At 35.8% G+C, this 24,464-nt stretch overlaps 1 long non-coding RNA gene across 1 annotated transcript in view; it reads left to right on the forward strand.

Annotated features, from left to right (window-relative positions):
- The window catches only part of LOC119506597, a 36,078-nt gene extending 12,184 nt beyond the window's left edge, over window positions 1-23,894 (forward strand). Inside the window, exons 2-3 of the long non-coding RNA XR_005211011.1 lie at window positions 22,793-22,863; window positions 23,748-23,894. This is a non-coding gene — a long non-coding RNA (uncharacterized LOC119506597). The remainder of the gene's footprint in view (window positions 1-22,792; window positions 22,864-23,747) is intronic.
- Window positions 23,895-24,464: the final 570 nt, after the last annotated feature.

A 24,464-nucleotide genomic window follows, 5' to 3' on the forward strand; every position in this document is an offset into this window, starting at 1 on the left:
AGTTGATGTACACTTAGGCCACTTCCATCCATTGTGAATCATGAATGTGGCTGCTATAAACACCAGTGTGCAATGTCCACTTACGTCCCTGATCTCAGTTCTTCCAAATATTTACCCAATAACAGGGATACATTACCATATGGCATCCCTATAAGTAGCCTCCTGTGGAATCACAACACTGCCCTCTAACTGGGCTGCACCTTCTATTTCCCTACAAACAGGGAATAGGTACATCCCTTTCTCCACATTTACTCCAGCACTTTTATCCTTCTGTTTATTTTTAAACAGGTGTAGTCACAGACCATACAATCCACCTTAAGTAAACAACGATTCCCAGTATAGTCACATAATTATACGTTTACCACCACAATATATATATGAGGACATTCCCATCTCTTTCCCAAAGAGATTGAAAGGAGGAAAAAATGAAGAATAAAAACACAAAAGATAGAAGAAAAATAAAATACAATGAAAAATGCAGAATATGACTCCCGGGGATGAATGTGGACCTGGCATTGTGGGACTGAGAGCATCTTCTTGACCAAAAGGGGGATGCAAAATGAGATGAAATAGTTTCAGTGGCTGAGAGATTCCAAATGGAGTCGAGAGGTCACTCTGGTGGACATTTTTATGCACTATATAGATAACACCTCTTAGGTTTTAATGTATTGGAATAGCTAGAAATAAATACCTGAAACTACCAAACTCCAGCCCAGCAGTCTGGACTCCTGAAGACAATTATATAATAATGTAGATTACAAGGGGTGACAGTGTGATTGTGAAGACCTTGTGGATCACATCCCCTTTATCTAGTGTATGGATGAGTAGAAAAATGGGGATAAAAACTAAAGGACAAATGGGGTGGGATGGAGGGATGATTTGGGTGTTCTTTTTTCACTTTTATTTTTTATTCTTGTTCTGGTTCTTTCTGATGTAAGGAAAATGTTAGGATATAGATTGTGGTGATGAATGCATAACTATGTTATCATACTGTGGACAGTGGATTGTATACCATGGATGATTGTATGGTGTGTGAATGTATTTCAATAAAACTGAATTTAATAAAAAAAAAATACAATGAAAAGGTCAGACAACATCACCACCACTGAGAATCACATATCACTCCCTTGTATCTCCCTCTTAGAGACATTTAGCTTTGGTATGTTGCCTTTTTTACAATTAATGGAAGTATCTTACAATGTTACCATTAACTATAGTCTCTAGTTTGCATTGATTGTATTTTCCCCTATGCCATCCAATATTCAACACCTTGCAATGTTGACATTAATTTGTTCTCCCTCATTTAGAAACATTCTTATATTTTCACACTTAATCACCATTATTGACCACCCTAGGTGTTGCTAAGTTTTACAATCCCAGTCTCTATCTTTTATCTTTCTTTCTGGTGTCATACATGCCCTTAGCCTTTCTCTTTCAACCATACTCACACTCAACTTTTTTAAGAGTAATTACAATATTGTGCTACCATCAAACACTCATGATATTCATTCCATTTCTGGATCTATGCAATCAATCTTTTTGAACCCTCTGTACTCTTTCAGCATCATATGCCTGATTTCTAACCTCTTTCTATCTCCTAATAGCCTGTGTTATCAACTCTCAAATTTTGTTCATCATTGTTGGCCCATATTAGTATCCATCATTTTGTTTCTGGCCAATTTCATGCAAACATAATAGATACTGCCTGCTGTTTTGGATTTTATATGTCATATCTTATTTTTTTTTTTTCCTTTCTCTCTTTTACCCTTCCTGAAACTCTTCATTTCTACACTCTTCTACAAAACTCTCTGTCTGCAGTGCTTCCATTACTATTTCTTGTACAGAAGTATCTTCTTCACAAACTCTCTGTGTCTGTTTGTCTGAAAATATTTTAAACTCCCCCTCATTTTTGAAGGACAGTTTTGCAAGATATAGAATTCTTGGTTGGCAGTTTTTTTTTCTTTCAGTATCTTAAATATATTGTAGTGTTGCCTTTACTTCTTTGGTTTCTACTGAGAAATCAGAGGCCTTGACAAAAGAAAATTCATGTCTATGTAGTCTTATCAAGCTTGCTTTGTGTGTGATTGTTCATTTTTCTCTTGCTGCTTTCAGAATTCTCTCTTTGTCTTTGATATTTCATAATCCGACTATTAAGTGTATTGGAGTTGATCTACTTGGATCTGTTCTGTTTGGGGATGCTGCACTTCTTGGGCCTGTAATTTTATGTCTTTCATAACAGATGGGAAATTTTCAGTGATTATTTCGTCCATTATTCTTTCTGCCCCTTTTCTCTTCTTTTTCTGGGAAACCCATGACACTCATATATTTATGTGCTTCATGTTGTCATTCAGTTCACTGAGACCCTGATGATATTTTTTCCATTCTTTCCCTATATGTTCTTTTGTGTGTAGGATTTCAGTTGTCCTCCACTTCATGAATTATTTCTTCTGCATCTTCAAATCTCCTTTTTGTATGTTTCCATTGTGTTTCTCATCTCTTCTATTGTGACTTTCATTCCCATAATTTCTGCCAATTGTTTTTCCAAACTTTCAAGTTCTTCCTTATGTTTGCCCAATGTCTTCTTTATATCATCTCTTGTCATATCTTCCTTCAACTCATTGATTTGAGGCAACATTTGATTAATAATTAGTTGTTTCAATTCCTGTATCTCAGTTGAAGTGCATGTTTGTTCATTTCACTGGGTCATATCTTTATTTTCCTCATGTGACTCATAATTTTTTGTTGTCTAGGCATCTGGTTTCCTTAATTAACCCAATTAGATTTTCCCAGACCAGATGGGCCCAGGTCTCAGGAAGAGGTTGTATTCAGTAACAGGTTTCCCTGAGGGTGAAAGCCAGCAAGTTTTCAGACTTCCTGTAAGGCCTCTAGACTGTGCTTGTCCTGCACCACCCAGAATGTGGCACTTGTTGTAAAGAGGTACAACCCTTTAATTTTCATAGGACCCTGTCCTGGCCAGGGGTCAAGTGTGTCAGAAGCCAAGCTTAAATTGTTTTTGTTTTTTTCTTTTTCTTTCCTCTCAGGCCCTGGATTCTGAATTCTCTGAGGGAGAGCCACCACTTGTGCTGGGCCCTGTCCCCCTTTTCTTAGGGAAGATACATCCTTTAAAGTGTTATTTCTTACACTTGAATTCCTCCTTTATCTCCTTGACTCTCTTAACTTCACCCTTGCCTGGGTCAGTGCTGACAGTTGAAAATGCCTGAGGCTTTTTCTAATGAGCTATTTGGAATGGAAGAAAAAAAAAAAGAAAAAGAGAGAAAGCCACTTTTCAGAGCCAGTCCCAGCCCCCCCGTTTTGCTGATCAACCAGTGTTGGTAACCAGCTCTCTGTGTACCTTTAATTGGGACACAGCCATTTTCCAGTATTCTGACTCCAGCCATCTACAAAAGTCTCTGTTTCACATATTTATTTATTTAGTTAGTTAGTCAGTTATTTTTCTTCATTCCCACTTCCTCTCTGCTGGGAGTGACCACAGTGTACTTTCCTGCTTACTTCACATTTCTTGTAGCTTGTATTCAGTAGTCCAAATTTGTTAATTACAACTGCACTTAGAGCTTGGTTGAGTTACTTTCTCTTGCTCCAGTTATCCTGCTTCCCTTTCCCACAGTGAAATTTGCCAACTCAGTCTGCCTTGCCAGTGGGGGAGGGGCACCAGTGCCACAGTTTGGGGAGTTCACTTATGGTTCTACACTGCAATCTCAGTCATTCCACTCATTCCAGACTGGTGTATGATGTGTGTCCAGTCATGGATGTCCCCCAATACCTCCAGATTATATACAAGTTGTCCCTGGCTATTTACTGGCTGTTCTATAAAACTAATTAAATTCCACACCTCTCTGTGCCACCATCTTGTCCCACCTCTATTCATCACAGTTTGGTTTTCCATTCATCTGTTGATGGGTACAGAGGATGCTTCTGTGTATAATGCTTATATGAACCTTGGTGTACAAGTATCTGAGTTCTTATTTTCATTTATTTTGGATATATCTAGAAGTTTATTAAAAAAAAAAAACAAAAAAAAAAAAACAATTGGTCCTAGATGTGAGGATCTATTTCTGAACTCTTGATGTATTGATCTAAGTGAGAACTATTGGGTTTTGCATTTACCCTTTTACTTACCTCTAATGAAGATCTTCACTTCTTACTATTGGCCCAATCCTCTGTCTCCTGTCTTTTCCTTTCAACGTGAAGAACTCCCTTTAGCAATTCACATATGGCAGGATTTTGTCAATGAACCCTCTCAGTTTCTGTTTTTATGTGAATGCATTAAACTCACCCTCATTTTTGAAGGGCAGTTTTGCCAGATAAAAAATTGGGGACTGAAGGTTTTTGTTTTTCAGTACCTTAAATACACCATACAATTGCCTTCTCATCTCATGCTTTCTGATGAGAAATTGGCACTTAGTCTTATTGAAGAGAATTCTTTCTTCATCTTTGACATTTGATACCCTGATTAATATGTGTCTCAAAGTAGGTCTATTATGGTTTAGTCTGTTTGGAGGTGTGGCATTTCTGGTACATTTATATCTATCTTTCACAGGGGTTATTTGATATGTATATTTATGTCTTTTGTTGTTTAGTTTTGGGCCATTAATTCCTCAAATATTCTTTCTGCCCCTTTTCCCTTCTTTTCTGCTTCTGGGACTTCTGTGATGTATATGTTTTTACATTTCATGCCCTCACTCAGTTTTCTGAGACACTGTTTACTTTTTTCTATTATTTTCTTTATCTATTCTCCTGGCATTATGATTTCAATTGCACTGTCTTCTATTTCTCTGATTCTTTCTTCTGCCTGTTCAAATCACCTGTTGTGTGCCTCTAGTGTATTTTTAATCTCCATTATTGTGCCTTTCATCCCTATAATTTCTGCTATGTTTCTTTTTAGATTTTCTAATTTTTCTTTTGCTCAAATATTATCTTCTTAATATACTCTATAACCACAATTAGTTTATTTCTATCCATATATTCCTTCATCTCCTTGAATTTTTAGGAGATTTATTTGAAATTTAATTGGTTGGCCAAATTCTGTGTCTCCTCTCAAGTTGTAATTTTTTCCCTTGACTGAGCCATACCTTCCTGTTTCTTTGTATGGCATATAATTATTTGCTGATGTCTGGACATCTAATTATTTGTTGTGCTAACTTTGAATGTCAGTTCCTCCCTTTTGCCTAGGGTTTTATTGTAGATTGGCTATGTGTTAAGCCTCTTCTTTGGTGTTCTAACTCATATATGAGACCTATAGAGTACCTGTGTTAAAGTGTTCAGATTTTCTCAGCTCTTCTGTCCCTCATTCTTACACTGGAGTTTTGGTACAACTTTTAAGATTTCCATTTTATGTTCAATTGTTTCACTTCTAGGTGAAAGCTTGCTTTTATCTGTACCTTCTCTGGTAATACTGATGTTTCTGTTTGTTTTTGCACAGAATTTTCACCCAAGCTGCCATGATTTGTTTAAATTTTCTCCCTTATTCAGTGCCCCCTTTAAATTATACTTTTCAGTTCCAGGACCTGTCCTGACTTACAGCAGTTCACTGTTTCAATTTGTTTTCTTGTGAGGCTTCTCTGCCTCCAGTTACATCCCCATCATGGTATTCTACCCTGGGCACTCAAATAAGGTCACTCCAGAAAGATCCACTTTTTTTTATAGATAATCCAGCAATCAGAGGTGTAAGTGTGTACATATTTTGTGAACCATTCTACAATGATCTCTTTTTTTTTTTTTATCTTGAGGCACTTTTAAATGCAGCAATCCTCAGCCACTTGTGTTCTGCTGTGGGTATCTGTGGACTTGGGTCCCTGTGCCTGGTTATACATGGGCTTCTACCTCACTAATGTAGATGTCTCTATGTTCTGCATCCATGACAGGAGGGTCCTGGGTCATGCTGCTTCTGTGCAACTCCTAAGCTGAGTGAGATAAATTGAGGACTGAGGGGTCTGGATTGCTGGGGATAGGATGAAAAAACAAACCTGTTTTTGATTTTTTTTCTTTCGCTTTGATTCAGCATTTGATCGTCAGTCTCTATTGTCCTCTAGAATTCTAAAGAAGTGGGGTTTATCCTTCTATTAGTTGTTTCTGAAGTGAAATGTGCTGGTTTTATATATATGTCCTCCAGAAAATGGCATTCTTTAATGGAAACTTGTGGGGGCAGATGTATTAGTGTGGATTAGGTTGGAGACTTCTGACTGAGTGTTTCCACGGAGTTATGACCCACCCAACAGTGAGTGACAACTTTGATTAGGGTGTTACCTCTTGATTGAAGGTTTCCATGAAAATGTGGTTCCACCCATTCAGGGTGGGTCTTGATTAGTTCTCTGGAGTCCTATAAAAAGAGCTCACCAATAGAGGGACTTCAGAACAAATTCAGGTGACATTTTGAAGAGGAGATTCAGCTAAGAGAAGACAAAATGCCCCAAGAGCAACATTTTGGAGAATGCCATTTTGAAACATAATCTGCAAGCAAGCAGACAACAGCCACATGACTTCCAAGCTAACAGAGGTTTTCCAGACACCAATGGCCATCCTTCAGTGAAGTTACCCTATTGTTGATGGCTTACCTTGGGCACTTTATGACCTAAAGACTATAACTTTGTAGCCAAATAAACCCCCTTTATAAAAGCCAGTCCATTTCTGGTGTTTTGCAAAATGGCAGCATTAGCAAACTGGAACAGATTTTGATACTGAGAGTGGGATGCTGCTGAGCTTGCAAATACCAAACATGTTGGGATCACTTTTTAAATGGATAAGGGGAAGATTCTGGAAGTATTATGAGGAGCTTGATAGAAAAGGCCCAGACTGCTTTGAAGAGACTGGGGAAGTGTGAACTCTAAAGATACTTCTGATGAGGTCTTGGGCAACAATGTTGAATGTGTTATTGCCAACTGGAAAATGGTAATCATTGTTCTAAAGTGACAAAGAATTTGACAAAATTGAGTCCTGGTGTCAGATGGAAGGCAGATTTTGAAAGCAATGAGCTGGGATACTCAGCTGAGGAGATTTTGAAACTAAATCTCAAAAGTCCAGCCTGTCTTCTCCTTGCTGCTTATAGTAAAATGCAACAGGACAGAGATAAGCTGAGAAATTATTTGTTGGGGTCAAAGAAACCAGATACTGATACTTAGGAAAATTCTGGGCTTCCAAAATGTGAGACCTCAGAAGCTTCAGCCCCATATGAGGATTTAACTAGACATGGAACTGGATCACCATTTCAGTACAAGCCAGGATTGGAGATGGAGTTATCTAGACAGGATTTGTGGAAAGTCCTATTGTCTGATGGTTTTGACCCCTGTAAACTACATGCCAAACCAATGAGAATTTTGAGAGAACTGTATAGTCTGAGCCATGGCCAGTCTGGACTGGAGGGAATGAAGGAACAAATTGAAGGAAAAATTTCTTCAAAGACAGAGCCATGGAGATTGAGGTCTGGAGTCAAGAAGTCTCAGGCAAGGACAGTGGAGCAGTCCATGCACATGGAAATTTTGAGTTTGCCCAGGAGGCAGAGCCCAGCCTTCCACCTCAATGTTCAGGAGGAGTGCTGCTACCCCAGTCCCCAGAGAGGGTGGAGCACATTCCCCAGGGATAGGGGAGATCCTGGCTGCCACCTCACTCTTTGGAGAGGGGAGAGCCTTTGCCCCAGAGCAGCAGAGTCCCGGTGGCACCCCAATTTTTGAGGAGGGTGGGGCTGAAAATGTGGTCTCTCCAATATGTGACTATGATGGAGCACTCATCCAAGCATTTGGAGATAAAATGGTTGCTGCATGAGCTTTTGGAAAGTGTGAGACTGCTGCTCTCTCAAGCCCAAGGGATGTAATGTCATTCTGTAAATGACTCTCAGACTTTGAAATCTAATAGAGTTTCCCCTGCAGGTTTTAGGAATTATTTTGGTTACTTGAATACTGTTTTCTCCTCCCTTTCTCCTTATGGCATTGGGGTCATTTATCCTATGACTGTCCCTCCTTTGTATATTGGCAGTACCTAACTTTTTCTAAGTTTCACAGGTCCACACAGCCAGAGGGGAATTTTGCTTTAGGGCAGACCACACCTGTAATTGATTTTGATGGGATTTTTTACTTACCTATTGTTACTGAAATGATTTAAGTTTTTGTGATATTGTAATGGGATGTTTGTATTTTGCATAGGGAAAGAATATGTTTTTCTGGAGCCCAGGGGCTGGAATGTGCTGGTTTTTATATATTATGTCTCCCAGAAAAAGCCATATTCATTAATGCAATCTTGTGGGGGGCAGATGTATTAATGTTGATTAGGTTGGAACCTTCTGATTGTTTCCATGGAGATGTGATCCACCCAACTGTGAGTGACACCTTTGATTAGGTGACTTCTTGATTGAAGGTTTCCGTGGAAATGTGGCCCTACCCATTCAAGGTGGGTCTTGATTATTTCAATGGAGTCTTATAAAAAGAACTCACAGAGGGACCTCAGAGAAACTGAGTGACATTTTGAAGAGGAGATTCAGCTAAGAAAGGGCAAAATTCCCCAATAGCAACACTGGAGAATGCTGTTTTGAAACACAACCTGTGAGCAAGCAGATGTCAGCCATGTGACTTCTGAGCTAACAGAGGTTTTCTGGACACAAATGGCCATCCTTTAGTGAAGGTGCCCTATTGTTGATGGCTTACCTTGGACACATTATGGCCTAAAGACTGTACCTTCACAACCAAATAAACCCCCTTTAAAAAAGCCAGTCCATTTCTGGTGTTTTGCAAAATGGCAACAGTAAACTGGAACAGGAGCCTTTTCCTGGGGAAGTCATATATCCCCATGTTGATGATTTCAGTCTCTCTAGAAGTGTCCACTTTTGAAAACAGTAAATTACATTATTCCATTCATATGTAAAATATACCATTTCCCCCTTTCTGTTTATTTCTGGGCTGAGTTAAATTTTCAGCATTTCTATGCACATTTAACTTAATTTATCACCACAGTTTTTATCTAATAGTACCTGATATTCCTTAGGAAATATTACTAATAAATTGAAAAATTGTCCATAGGGCCAATCATAATTCAGGACTGCTATTGTATAATCAGTGCTTACCCTAACATTTGATTAAATTCTTTTGTCCTGCTAATGACATAATAAATAATTTTTATTGGTCTTAGTTATGATTATCTGACTAAAAATGTAATATATGAGACTAATACATAAGAATTGTTGGAGAAAATGATCAAATTTCAAGATTAGACATGTAGAAAAATATTAAAATGATATCTAGACAAAGATTGCAATCATTTCTGCATTTGAACAGATGTTAATTAATAAATAAGCCAGGAATATATGGTTAGCTTCTATCATACCAAGTCATAAGAATGTGAACAGGTATTCAATATTAGATAAATAATTATTCGTAGAGGAGGACAAAAATAAATTTGCAATACCATTTCCATCATAGATCTTTTTTTTTTCCTTTGCTGTCCTTATTAAGCAGGAAAAAGAAAGATTTTTCAACAATGTCATAAACCAGTGGCTTGAGGGTTTCTGTAGGTTTAATTTACAGGTCTCAGTTATTTCTGAAATATACTTCTCTTCCCTATCTCATTTACTTCTGACATTTTTTCATACTATTATAAATGAAGAAAAGGAGACCCAAATATTATGTGCCTTTTCTAATGCCATAGATTTTAATGTGGGTCAGAACAAAACTCAAATTCAAACCTGGCTAACTAAATCAGAAATTTGCCTGATAAGCCAGGAAGGCCCTATTCTGTCACTATCCATTACTTTTTAGAGAAATAACAAGTAGTTCTTTATCTTGAAGTATGCAGATATCACAAGAAATTTTCATACTTAGCAATTCTTTAAAATACTTGGAATATTGCAATGACTACACAAAACCAAAACATACATGGTTTGGCTAAACATGCTTTTAGATTTAAGAATGATCGTGTAACACTTTAACATGTAAGAACCACAGTTGTTAAACAAACCCCTTGCATATGAATGAAAACATTGTAGTGCTTGAAGTATCTAAGTTACTTGGTATTAGTTCTTCATAAATTATTAAGTATTAAGCTTTTCCTTTTATTAATATGAAACCCACTGAAAAATCCATTTCACAGAAAAATAGTTTCATAAATGTTACATTAGTTGATCCTTATAAGAAAGTTGAAAGAGCAGGAATTATTTTTGTTTGTTGTTGTTATTGTTTTACTTTATCAAAAATTTAAAAAATAAACAATTCAAACAAAACAAAGGAATAAGAAAAACAAATAACATAACTATATTGCTTCCAACATGTCTCTGTCCTACACCAAGAAAATTAACAAACCATGAAAGAACAAATAGGAAAAACAAATAACCTAAAATAACTGCATTGCTTCCAGCATGTTCCTAATATACCCAAGAAACTTTACAAACCATAATCATTCTTGAGCGTTCCCATAACTTTAGGATTACCCTCAGTAGTTTATTAGATTATTGTTCCCCCTTCACTAGTTGCTGTCCATCTCTAGGTCCCCTACATTCTACAATATAAAAAAATTATTTTACATTTTTCACAGAGTTCCCATTCATCATAACATACAATCTCTCTCTTTTTGTGTCTGACTTATTTCACTCAGCACTCTGTCTTCAAGGTTCATCCATGTTGTCATTTTCACAACCTTGTTCCTTCTTACTGCCATGTAGTATTCCATCATGCGTATATACCACATTTTGTTTATCCATACATCTGTTGGACATTTGGATTGTTTTCATTTCTTGGCAATTGTGAATAATGTCATTTTGAACACTGGTGTGCAAATATCTCTTCATGTCACTGCTTTCAGATTTTCTGAGTATATACTGAGAAGTTAAATTTCTGGATTGAAGTGTAACTCACTATCTAGTTTTCTCAGGAACTGCCAGACTGTCTCTAGAGTGGCTTTACCATTGTACAGTCCCACAAGCAATGAATAAGAGTTCCAATTTCTCCAATTTCTCTCCAGCATTTGTAGTTTCCTGTTGGTTTAATGGCAGCCATTCTTGTTGGTGTGAGATGATATGTCACTGTGGTTTTAATTTGCATCTCCCTGATAACTAGAGAAGATAAATATTTTTATGTGTTTTTCAGCCATTTTTATTTCCTTTTCAGAGGCATGCCTTTTCATATTTTTTCCCATTTCATAATTGGGCTGTTTGTACTATTGTCATTGAATTTTAGGATTTCTTTATATATGCAAGATAGACTTTTTCAGACACATGGTTTCCAAATATTTTTCCCATTGAGTTGGCTGCCTCTTCATCTTTCTGAAAAGTTCCTTTGAGGTCTGGAAGCTTTTAATTTTGAGGAATTCCCATTTGTCTATTTTTTCTTTCATGGCTTGTGCTTTGGGTCTAAGAGCTAAGAAATGACCTCCTAATACAACGTCTTGAAGAAGTTTCCCTATATTACCTTCTAGTTGTTTTATGGTACTGTCTCTTATATTAAGGTCATTGATTCACATTGAGTCAATTTTTGTGTAGGGTGTGAGGTAGAGGTCCTCTTTCATTCTGTTGGATATAGATATCAAGTTCTCCCAGCCCATTTATTGAAGAGACTGTTATGTCCCAGTTCAGTGGGGTTGGGGCCTTTATCAAACATCAGTTGACTGTAGATCTTTGGGTCTATCTCTGTATTCTCTATTTGAGTTCATTGATCAATATGTTTATCTTTGTGCCAGTACCATGCTGTTTTGAGCACTGTGGCTTTGTAGTAATATTCAAAGTCAGGAAGTGTAAGTTCTCCCATTTTGTTTTTATTTTTAGAATGTACTTAGCAATTTGAGACATCTTTCCCTTCTAAATAAATTTGATAACTAGCTTTTCCAAGTCTGCAAAATAGGTTGTTTGAATTTTGATTGGAACGACATTGAATCTGTAGATGAGTTTTGGTAGAATTGACATCTTAACAACATTTAGCCTTCTTATCCATGAACACAGAATATTTTTTCCATCTTTTTAGGTCCCCTTCTATTTCTTTTAATAAAGTTACGTAATTTTTCTATATATAGGTCTTTTACACCCTTAGTTAAGTTTTACAACCTTAGTCAAGTACCTTAGGTACTTGATTTTTTTACTTGCTATTGAGAATGGAATCTTTTTTCTTGAACGTCTCTTCAGTTAGGTCATTTCTAGTGTATAGGAACATTACCGACTTATGTGCATTAATCTTGTATACAGCTGCTTTGCTAAATTTGTTTATTAGCTCAAGTAGCTGTGTCATCTATTTCTCAGGGTTTTCCAAATATAAGATCATATCATTGGCAAATAATGACAGCTTTACTTCTTCCTTCCCAACTTGGATGCATTTTATTTCTTTGTTTTGTCAGATTGTTCTGGCTAGCACTTCTAGCACAGTGTTGAATAATAGTGGTGACAGCAGGCATCCTTGTCTCATTCCTGATCTTAGAGGGAAGACTTTCAGTCTCTTGCCATTGAGTACTATGCTGGCTATGGGTTTTCCATAAATTCCCTTTATCATATTGAGGAAGTTTCCTTCAATTCCTACCTTTTGAAGTGCTTTTTATCAAAAAAAAGCATGCTGGATTTTGTTGCATGTTTTTTCAACATCTGTCAAGATGATCATTTTATTTTTCCCTTTTGATTTGTTAATGTGTTGTGTTACCTTGACTAAGTTTTTTTTTTTTGTTTGTTTGTTTTTGTTTTTGTTTTTTTTTTTAATGTTGAACCATCCTTGCATGCCTGGAATGAACCCTACTTTGTCATGCTGTGTGATTTGTTTTTATGTGCCTTGGATTAGATTTGCAAGTATTTTGTTGAGAATTTTTGCATCTATATTCATGAAGGAGATTGGCCTGTAGTTTTCCTTTCTTATAGCAAATTTACCGGGTTTTGGTATTAGAGTGATGTTAGCTTCATAAATGAGTTAGGTAGTATTACAGTTTCTTCAGGTTTTTGAAAGAGTTTAAGATTGGTGTCAGTTATTTTTGGAAGGTTTGGTAGAATTCACCTGTGGTGCAATCTGGCCCCAGGCATTTATTTGTGGGGTGCTTTTTGATGACTGATTGGATCTCTTTGCTTGTTACTGGTTTGTTGAAGTCTATTTCTTCTCTGGACATTCTAGGTTATTCATATATTTCCAGGAAATTGTCAATTTCCTCTACATAATCTAGTTTGTTGGTATACAGTTGTTCATAGTATCCTCTTATAGTTTAATTTCTTTGGGATTCACAGTAACGTCACCTATCTCATTCATTATTTTGTTTATACAGGTCTTCTCTCTTTTTGATTTTGTCAGTATAGCTAGGGGCTTATCAATCTTGTTGATCTTCTCAAAGAACAAACTTTTGGTTTTATTTATTCTCTCCATTAATCTTTTGTACTGTGTGTCATTTATTTCTGCTTTAATCCTTATTTCTTTTCTTCTACCTGGTTTAGGATTAGTTTGCTGTTCATTTTCTAGCTTCAGTTGTTACATTAGTTCCTTGGTTTTAGCACTTTCCTTCTTTTTAATGTATGCATTTAGAGCTATAAATTTCCCTGTCAATACTGCCTTCACTGCATCCCATAAGTTTTGATATGTTGTGCTCTCATTTTCATTTGTCTCTAGATGTTTAGCAATTTCTCTTGCTATTTCTTCTTTTACTCACTAATTATTTAGGAGTGTGTTGTTTAACCTCCAGGTATTTGTGAATGCTCTAAATCTTTGATAGCTGTTGACTTCTAGTTGTATTCCATTGTGATCTGAGAATGTGCTTTGAATAATTTCAATCTTTTTAAATTTATTGAGGCATAGATAGCATATGATCTATTCTGGAGAAAGTTCCATGGGCACTAGAGAAGAATGTGTATCCTGGTGATTTGGGATGTAGTGCTGTCTATATGTCTGTTAAGTCAAATTCATTTATCACATTGTTTAGGTTTTCAGTTTCCTTATTGGTCCTCTGTCTGGTTGATCTATCAATAGGAGACAATGATGTACTGAAGTCTCCCACAGTCATTGTGGAAACATCTATTGCTTCCTTCAGTTTTGCCAATATTTTTCTAAAGTACTTTGAGGCACCCTGATTGGGTGCGTAGACATTTATGATTGTTATTTCTTCTTGCTACATTGTCCTTTTATTAGTATATAGTGTTCTCCTTTGCCTCTTATGACATGTTTGCATTTAAAGTCTGTTTTACCTGAGATTATTATTGCTATTCCTGCTTTCTTTTGGCTGTTGTTGCATGGAATACTTTTTTCCATCCTTTCACTTTCAATTTCTTTGTGTCTCTGGGTCTAAGACAAGTCTCTTTTAAGCAACATACTGATGGTTCAAATTTTTTAAATCCATTCTGAAAATCTATATCTTTTAATTTGGGATTTTAATCCATGCATATTCAATGTTATTATTGTGAAGGCAGTTCTTGAATCAGCCATCATATCCTTTGGTTTATATTTGTCAGATATATTTTTTCCCTCTATTTCCTTTACTTTATGGTTACAAAAACTATTTAGTTCTGTGCCCTCCAGATCTCTCTCTCCTTTCATTTTTTCTCAACTGGTAGGGTTCTCTTTTAGTATTTCTTCAGGGCAAGTCTCTTGGCAAATTCTCTCAGCATTTGTTTGTCTGTGCAGATTTTAAACTCTCCCTCAAATTTGAAGGAGAGCTTTGCTGAATAAAGGATTCTTAGTAGGCAATTTTTCTCTTTCAGAATTTTAAATATATCATACAACTGCCTTCTTACCTCCATGGTGGCCTCTGAGTAGTCAGTACTTCACCTTATGTTGTTTCCCTTTTATGTGATAAATTGATTCTCTCTTTATGCTTTCAGAATTTGCTCTTCCTCTTCAGCATTTGATAATCTGGCAGAATATGTCTCAGAGTGAGTTTATTTGGATTTATTCTGGTTGGAATTCATTGGTCATCTTGATTTGAGTGTTTATGTCATTTAGAAGGGTTGGGAAATTTTCCCCAACAATTTCTTTGAATACTCCTCCTAGTCTTTTACCCTTCTCTTCCCCTTCTGTAACTCCAATGATTCTTATATTTGTGTGTTTCATGTCCATCATATCCCTGAAATCCACTTCAATTATTTTTATTTTTTTCACCATTCATTCTTTTTGTTTGTTTGTTTGTTTGTTTGTTTGTTTTTTGTAAATAAAAGCATTTGCCCATTTATTATATTGAGAGATTTTTATTACACTCCTGTGTGAATTCTTTTATTTTAAATGTTAGAGCTGTGGCTGAAGACTGTTCCATAAGCAAAACATATTTAATGAGTTCTCTGATGTCCAGGAGCAGAATAAGTTTTTAAGTTTTTCCTTCTTAGATGGGAGAAATGTTTTCTCCCCAGTGTTAATTACCTTATGTCATCTGAGACTATCAGTGAAGCATTTCCCACATATGTGGCAAGTGTATAGTTTCTTCTCACTGCAAGTTCTTTCATGTAACCTAAGTTTACCACATAAATGGAAGAGATTTCCCACATAGATGGCAGACTTATAGTTTCTCCACAGTGTGAGATTTCTCATGTCACCTAAATTTACTGTGTACATGTAAGGATTTCCTGCATAGATGGTGGACATGCGATTGCTCTGTGGTGTGAATTTTCATGTCGCCTAAGGGTACCACATTGACTGAAGGATTTCCCACATATATTGCAGACATTGTGTTTCTCCCCAGTGTGAATTCTTTCATGTTGCCTAAGGATACCACATTGACTGATGGATTTCCCACACATACTGCAGACAAATGGTTTCTCCCCAGTGTGAATTCTTTCATGTTGCCTAAGGTTACCACAATGATTGAAGGATTTCCCACATATATTGCAGATATTGGTTTTCTCTCCGGTGTGAATTCTTTCATGTTGCCTAAAGATACCACATTGACTGAAGGATTTCCCACACATATTGCAGACATATGATTTCTCCCCAGTGTGAGTTCTTTCATGCTGTCTGAGTGTAGAACTACCAGTGAAGTCTTTCCCACATAGATGGTAGCCATATGGCTTTTCTCCAGTGTGTATCTTCTCAAGTTGTCTAAGGCCAGAACTACTTCTGAAGACTTTTCCACATAAATGACAATTATATGACTTACATCCAGTTTGAATTTTCTTATTTTTACCAATGAATGAATGATAATTGAGAACTCTTTGAAATTGTTTGTTTACATTGGGTTTCTTTCCCATGTCAGTCATTGTGGAGTGAGTGAAATATTCTCCCAAATCATTACTTTCAAGGGGATCCTCTTCAGTGTGAGAAATCTTTGTTTGGTTCATAGATGTGTCCTTCTTAGAGATATATTGCATGCTTATTATTTCTTCTTTTTTATGGTCATTTTCCCTGCCTGGAATCTGTACTTGGAGAAACCTTAATCCTTCTCTCCACAGTTCTCCTTGTTCTGACTGTGAAAGCACTTCTGATATGCAGACCTGATACCCCATGAACACCAGATGATTGATATTCTCCAGCATAACATCTCTGAACAGCTTTCTCTGGTTCATGTCCAGCATGGCCCACTCTTCCTTGGTAAAGTTGATAGCCACATCATTGAAGGTCACTGATTCAGGGGTCTCCAGGGCCTGGCTACTCCCTGCTGCCATTTCCACAGAACTTTGCTGCCATCAGTGGAGGCCTGGGCACCAAGGAGGCGCCAGGCGCGGGGCGCGCCTGCGCTCCAAGGCCCTCACCATTCATTCTTTTGTGCTTTCAATTTAAGCATACTTTCTTCATTCACTTAATCATTCATCTACTTTTTCTAATCTGCTGCTACATGTTTTGAGAATCTTTTAAATTTGATCAACAGTTTCTTTTATTTCCATAAGATCCTCTTTTTTGTAATTTACTCTGCAAATTCTTTTTTAGTCTCTTCTAGGGTCTTCTTGGTGGTCTTTATATCCTAAGCCATGATGTTGGTGTTTGTGATTACTTCTTTGATTAATTGCTCCAAGTTCTCTGTCTCCTCTTTTTTTTTTTTTTTTAAATATAATTTGAGTATTTGGGTTATTCAATTCTTCTGGTTTCTTCATGTGCTTTATAGTTTCTTGTTTTGTTTTTTATTTTTTATTTTGACCTCTTGACATTTGCTTACCTTGATAGGGTTATTTTAGGTTATGCAGGCTTATTTAAACAAATATCTATAGTTTGACAGAGCTACAGCTTGGTGCTGTGCACTTTCCCTTACCTACCAGCAGATAGCACTCCTGTGCCACGTCTCATCTTCAATCCAGTTCTCCCCAACTTTGTTTATGCAGTGAGTGGGGGTCCAAACCATGTGGATGTTTAATCAGTGCACCGATTTTCTGTGTGCAGTTGGGGCCACCAGTCCTGTGGGTTGGGGTCATGTCCTGTGCAGTTTGGCAGAGAAGATGGCTTTAATACCCAGTACTCCCAGCCATTCCTGGAGCTTCAGCTGGAATGCACTGGGGCTTCAGCACACATCTAACCCTTCAGCTCAGATTCCCCATGGTCCCTCTCTGCCATGGGCCCACAAGTCCCTTGGATTAGTGTAGGGAATCCTGGCACTTCCATGCAGCACCCCTTTCTCTAGGCTGTGCACCCCACAGTCTCTGTGGAGGAGGAGTATGCACCTTTACAAGTCAGCCAAATCCTGAATTCCCTTGAGGAAGCTTTCAGCCTTGGTGCTGTGAAAGGGTATCTCCCAGCCTGCTGCAAAGATGCGGCATGGGGTGTGGAAACTATGCACTTCCATGATCATCCACCTGCTGCAGTGGCTTGTTTCTGGCTTGGGGGCTCTTAGCTGTGGGTATGTGAAGGGTATCACCCATGTCAGATACTGAGGCAGGTGCCCAGGGCATGGAAGGCACTCCAAATCCTGCTTGACTGTGGCTTCCATCTCTGGCTCCCTAGATGTTTTCTCTGTCTTACTGTAACCCACCTCCGATCAGTCTCTTGTTTTCTCCCCACTGCAGCATGACTTCAGCTGCCATTTCCCCAGCTGCTTTCTGGGTCAAATACTCACATGACTCTGAATGCAGTCTCTCAGTTTCTCCAAGTGCACAGTCACTGTGGATGTAGAAGTCCCTGCCCAGCTGGTGGAACTCCGGAACAACTATTCTGGAGCCCTTTCTGTCTTTTATCTAGTTTTTTTTTTCACAGATGAGAAGTTTGCTTTCTCTTAATCTGCCATCTTGGATCCCCTCAGAAATTATTTTCTAAGAAAGAAATTAAGAGTCATAGGTCTTAAGTTTTCATTTTGGTACCTGGTGGAGTTGGCACTAAAACATCAGTTATTGGATGCCCATAGAGGTTTTTATGCCATCTGCATGTTTCTAATGAAACCCAGCTATAAATGTTAGCCAGTAAGGTACTGAGAACTTAAAAGTCTAGCCAGAACAAAGGAAAAAATGCCATATAAAACTTCTATTATTTGCATAATATGATTCAATTCTTTCATTTTATTGTTTCATTGATTCATTATTTCTTTTTTTACTTCTAAAATATTCTGGGAGCATTCTTGTAGACAGATATAGTTTGAACTTCTGAAACTTAGGGAATTTATCTAATTACAGTTTTTATTATTTACATGCTTGCTTTATAAAGCACAATAAAAGAAAAAAAAACACCATAATCCATATTGTGTGAAGTGCTGAGAGGACAAAAGTAGAGAAAAATTGAATTATGACTTTAGGTATGCGAATGCATCCCCTAGGAGTGATTCTCTTTTATAGTCATTCAGAAAAGGTCTCTTTTCCACTTCACTAGTATTTTTTCCATTAGATTCTGTGTGGCCATGAGTCATTACCCTAATATCCATTTCCCTAAAAATCAAATGCATAAGCAACCCCTCAGAGAAAGATGTATTCTTATATTAAAATACATGATAAAAATAATAAAACAAAATAAAATAACATATATACATAAATATAATAAAATATAGTGATAGTAAAAATAATTACAGGTTGTTTAAAAACACCAGGAGGAATGTGATATACCTATCTAGTTAACTCAGTTCTAATCTTTATCTTTAGTTAGCATTTTGAAACTATTTCTAAGTTTATGTCTTGCACCTGCATGTAAATCACACTGTTATTCACCTGAACAGCTGTTTTTTGGATGGCTTCCCAGATTGGAATCATTTATATACAAAATTGCCTCTTTGGCAGGAGAAGTTCCATGTGAAGTAAATAGTCTTGATTGGTCGGTACATAAAACCCACAAAAGTACAGTAAGGAAAGGAAGAGTTGGTGCTCTAATTGTCCAAAAAAGCAGGACTTAGAAGTTGTAGATGAAATATTTTTATTGGATCCCTTTATTCGAAGAATAAGACAAGATTGTAGTCTCCATTTTGTGAGTGAAATAAATCCACCCCTTGTAATTTTCATTAACTCAGGGATCTTCATTACCAGAGTGCCATGCTCATGATTCTCCAAATTGGTTTGTATTACTGCATCTGAACCTCACCAGTTCAAAAGAGCTTTCTGATTGTTTTGTACTCATACATTTAAAAATATGCTGAAACTTCTATTTATCTAAGATAAATGAGAAAATCTGTACAAATGGAGTATGGGATGCCAATGAAGTATATTCACCTGAGAGACACTGTAGCTGAGCAAAACCTCCAAATTAAAAATAAACATGCTCATGTCCTTGCTTGAAACCTGGATTATCTGTTCAAGTTCACTTATTTGGCCTCTATAGGACTCACTTTCTCATCTTTTAAATCATGGAAAAATAAAGGATGTTCTTAATAAGGTGTGTATGAGGAACAAATGAAGAAGTAAAAGGAAAGAATTAGTAAATGATACAAAATCTTCCTTATTATCAGTGTTGTGGCAGCAGCAGCAAGTTAATATTATTTATATTCACATTAATATTTTGAATTTATCATTTTAATAATTTTGTGTTAATCATCCTTTTTTACTTATAGATAAAGGACCTGGAGTTCAGGGATATTTAGTGATTCCTCATATTTATATCAGTAAGGTGAATGAAGCTGACTCAAAAGTATATTAAATGTGATTTAGTATAATGATAAATATTAAATATTTCAGCCTTTGCTTATTTTTCTAAAAAGGCATTCCTTTATAACTTGCTATAACTTGGTTTTATCATTGTGAGTATCAGCTATCATTACTCAGTCCTACAATAGTTTCATAGGACTGTACATTTTACTGACCCTTTATTGTGTACTATATGTTATATAGGCTTTATGACTTATACTACAAAATATTTTATTAATATGAGGTTATATACTTATTCATTTTGATGAAATTATAAGGAAAAATTCATTTTAATACTCAACAAAATTTATGGTGTTTATTTGAATTTATTAGAGTAATGGATATAGGTAACAAATATTGGATAAATTTGAACTTACTGGGACATTGGTTGCATGTGATAATGAAAAAAAAGAGTATCTCAAATAGTAAAGCATAAATAGTAACAATAATGATAAAACTTGGCTTTTCTTTGCCAAGCACACTTTTTATCATAGAAAGAAAGTTAACAAATAAGCAGCATGAAGAGGGAGGCGTATCATCAGTAGAAAAATTATCTGAAACTATTAATTTGAAAGGAATTTTTCAAAAGACTATTCTTGGTCACTGAAAGTTTTGCTCACTAAAAATGTGCTCATTTTCAATACATTCCCATAATAAATATATATCATTAAATTGCCAAATTTAATTTCATTTACTCATTCACTTATTATGCACATATTAAGGATATGCTGTATGTAGGACAAAATAAATAGACAAACCTGACCAAAAGGGCTTAGAAACTACAGGGAGAGAGAGCTATATTGATAAATATTTAATTATAAAAACTGTTATCGTATATAAAAGTATGAAATACAAATGAAAAATGCAGAATTAAAAAGGAATCAAATTTTGTGGATCTTTGAAATGAAATGAAACAGTGAAATAGACAAAGAAGAAATAGTAAGAAATTTTCAGGAAATAGAAAGCAGAACAGTGAATTGCCTCAGAAGATAACAGTTGAAAAACCTCCAAGGTGAAATTGACAATTCCCGCTGCCACTAACGGAAGAAGGAGTCTCACTTCAGTGATTTAAAGAGAGTGTGAATTTTAGGGTATAAATAATGGATGTAAGCGTTTCTGGTTATATAATCCTAGGCCTCAATTTCATCATCATTGAAACAGAGGTACACTTATTTTATTATTAGGTTGCTAGTATAATTACATGAAATTACATACAGTAGAGTATCTAGAGAGTGTCTGTTAATTGGTACATTTAAGTTCTTCTATCCTCTGTTTAATAATTTCCAAACATGATAGAAGACATAACTAGAAAGAAATTATGGATTTAGGTTCTTTAGACTTTGAAGAAAGAAAATTTCAATGAAAATAGATATTTTTCCTGTTTATCCTTAAGCCTACAGTAATGTCTATTGAAATGAAGTACTTTTTATATATTTTAGTCTTTTTAAGTCTTTAGTCTTATTTTAGAGGAGGAGACTATTGTACAATGCGCAATTGAAATGTGGCATGTGCAAATATAAAAAGTGCATTGTAGTAGGAAACCCTTGAATGGAGGTATACCACAGAGAAGTCAGGGGTCAATTCCCTGAGAAAGGAATGCTTGCTCTTCTATTTGAAGGATAGGAGTCAACTATTGAAAGAGGAAAATAAAGGGCAATCTAGACACATGTCTGGGGAAAAGACATACTGATTGAAGGATGCTGAAAAACACAAGAGAATGGAAAAAAAAAGGGCCAGTATGATTGGAATAAAAAACACGACATTATTTCAGGATATTTGCTTTTCCTTATTCCTTTGCTATGTTATATTTGGAATTTTTTTTTTATTTTTTTTGATAAATAAAGTTAATTTAAAAAAAGAAAAACACAATGGAGGTTGAGAGACAGAGAGAGAGAGAGGGCACTAGTTTCAAGATTTTTCAGGATCTCATAGTCAGATGTTCAGATTTCCATGGTGGTAGGAACACTAACACTAAGATGTAATTTCTAGAACTGGTTAGACTGAATGAGATACAAGAGAATGATAGTAAATTTTTTTGAAATCCAGAGGCTTATTTTGGAAAAGAGTTCTTAATTAGAGTGTTGTGGTTGACTGCATTCTGTTCACTAATATTTGTTGTTATTTCCTGGAGAAGGATTAAACTTTCATTTACAGCCATGCTTATCCCTGTGACAAGTTTTGAACATGGAACTATGAACAAAAATACCATTTAACAGCAGAAGCTCTAAAGGCCAAAATGTTCTTGGACGGAAGGCCAGCAAGTTCTAGGTAGAGGTTACTCTTACCACTATGAGTCCTTCAATTAAGACTACATGGATCAAGGCTGTATCCAACATGAAATTGGAATGTAGTACAAGAGAGATTTATTTTTAAGTCATTGAGATTTTGCAGTTTTTGTTAACCAGCATATTCTATCCTAACTGATACTGTGGAAACGTAAGATTTGAAGGATATTTCTGATGTAAAAATAAATTTAACATTTTAATAGGTTGGATAATAGGTCTATACCAGAGGAGGAGATAAACTTAAGCTCTTAGTGTTTTCAGTTGTGAAATCAGTTAGAAGGAGATAACTGCACATAGGTACAGACAACTGGAAGATGTAACACATTCATTAGGAAAAATTCTTGATTTTTATTTCTTGAAACTCTTCCTGGCAACAGAATGTATCATTCTGGTCCGTTATTAGAATGGATCCAAGTTAGAATTTCTTAAATGAAGAATTTTTCATGTCAGGATGAATTTTAGACTTACTTGGGATATACATGGATAAAGTGAGTGAAAGGACCTGTGACTATGAGGATGTAATCTTGGTTCTGATTGTCTTGTTCAAAGTACCACAATTTTTAATAATAATGTGTTTAAAGCCAGGAACTTTTACTGTTCTATTTTTAAATAGATCACATTGTGAGTGATAGCTCTTGCTGTATCCCTGGATTGAGACTGTCACATTTTGAATGACAATATTGGGTAAGATGAAACACGCTTGAATTACCTCTCTTGAATTTTCTCCCCTTAATTTTCAGAATTATAATTATTTCCACATAATGGAAAAAAGTTTGTAAATATATGACTCTTCTTACAAAACTCATTGCTGATGCACTGTAATATCCTCTACAATATCCAATCTATCAGTAATAATTTCTCATATTTCTGGAAATGAAATATTCTTATATTTCAAATAGCACTTCTGTATATTTTCTTTGTTATTTTCCAGAATTCTAATTCAGAGCATAGATAAACATAGGTTTTCATATTTTGAGATTCATAATGGTGCAATTTCCTTGGAAACATTAGATTATTAGCCTCATTTTTCCATCTGGAAGAACTTTTTTGCTTCATTGGAAGAGTGTTCCCATTTGTTAATTTTATTGAATGTAACTCATTAAGGGATAGAGCTAGCAGACAGAAAATGTGCACCTATTTTGTCTAAATCCAATTCAAAGTTAATTATGAACTTAAAGCCCCTTAAAATGATTATAAAATATGGTTGAGTGATGTAAAATTTGGTGTAGATATAGACATATATGAAGATGTAATCAGTACATACTTCGTGGTGTAAGCCATGAATATACTTGTTAAACACTCATTTGCTTTCCTTTAGCACTGAAGTGTGTGAAAAAGTTGGATTTATAAAAGATTTTGTCTTATGTTGAGAGACATTCAAATTTGAGAATGTCATGGGTCACCTTTCTATGAGCTCTTCAGAACCATTGCATCCACTTTGTCCAAATTGCAGGCATTTTGTACTATAAAGGATAAATTAAGGTTTGCAAACTTTAGTGCAATTGTGTGATTAGTATGTTTACAGGCATACCTTGTTTTATTGTGCTTCATTTTATTGTGCTTCACAGATGCTGTGTACTTACAAATTGAAGTTTATGGAAACCCTGCACCAAGCAATTCTGTTGGTGCCATTTTCCAACAGCAGGTGATTACTTTGTGTCTTTTTGTCACACTTTGGTAATTCTCACTATATTTCAAACATTTTCACTATTAGTATATCTGTTATGGTCATCTGTGATCAGGGACCTTTGATTTTATTATTTTAATTTTTTTGTGGCATCACCAACCACACCAAAATAAACTGATGGACTTAATTGATAAATGTGTGTGTTGTGACTGCTCTCCCAATCAGCTATTCCCTATCTTTCCCCTCTGCTCAAGCCTGCCTAGTCCTTGAGACCAAACAATATTTAAATTAATACAATTAATAAACCTTCAATGGCCTCCAAGTGTTCAAGTGAAAAAACAAGTTACATGTCTCTCATTTTAAATCAAAAACTGGAAATGATTAAGTTTACTGAGGAAGGCATGTAGAAAGCCAAGATGGGCTGAAAGCTAGGCTTGTTGTGCCAAAGAGTTAGCCAAACTACAAATGCAAAGGAAAAAATTCTTGAAGGAATTTAATAGCATTACTACTTTTCTCTTCAGCTCTGTGGTAGGCTTTGAAATCAGATAAGGGAAAAAAAACACACTGGTAAATATAACTAAATAGGTAAATATAAAAGAATATATATATGTATTTTTGCAATTCATTTTTTTCTATCCATTTTGAAATATAACTGTTT

The sequence above is a fragment of the Choloepus didactylus genome, chromosome 11 (genome assembly GCF_015220235.1).
Source record: "Choloepus didactylus isolate mChoDid1 chromosome 11, mChoDid1.pri, whole genome shotgun sequence".
NCBI lineage: Eukaryota > Metazoa > Chordata > Mammalia > Pilosa > Megalonychidae > Choloepus > Choloepus didactylus.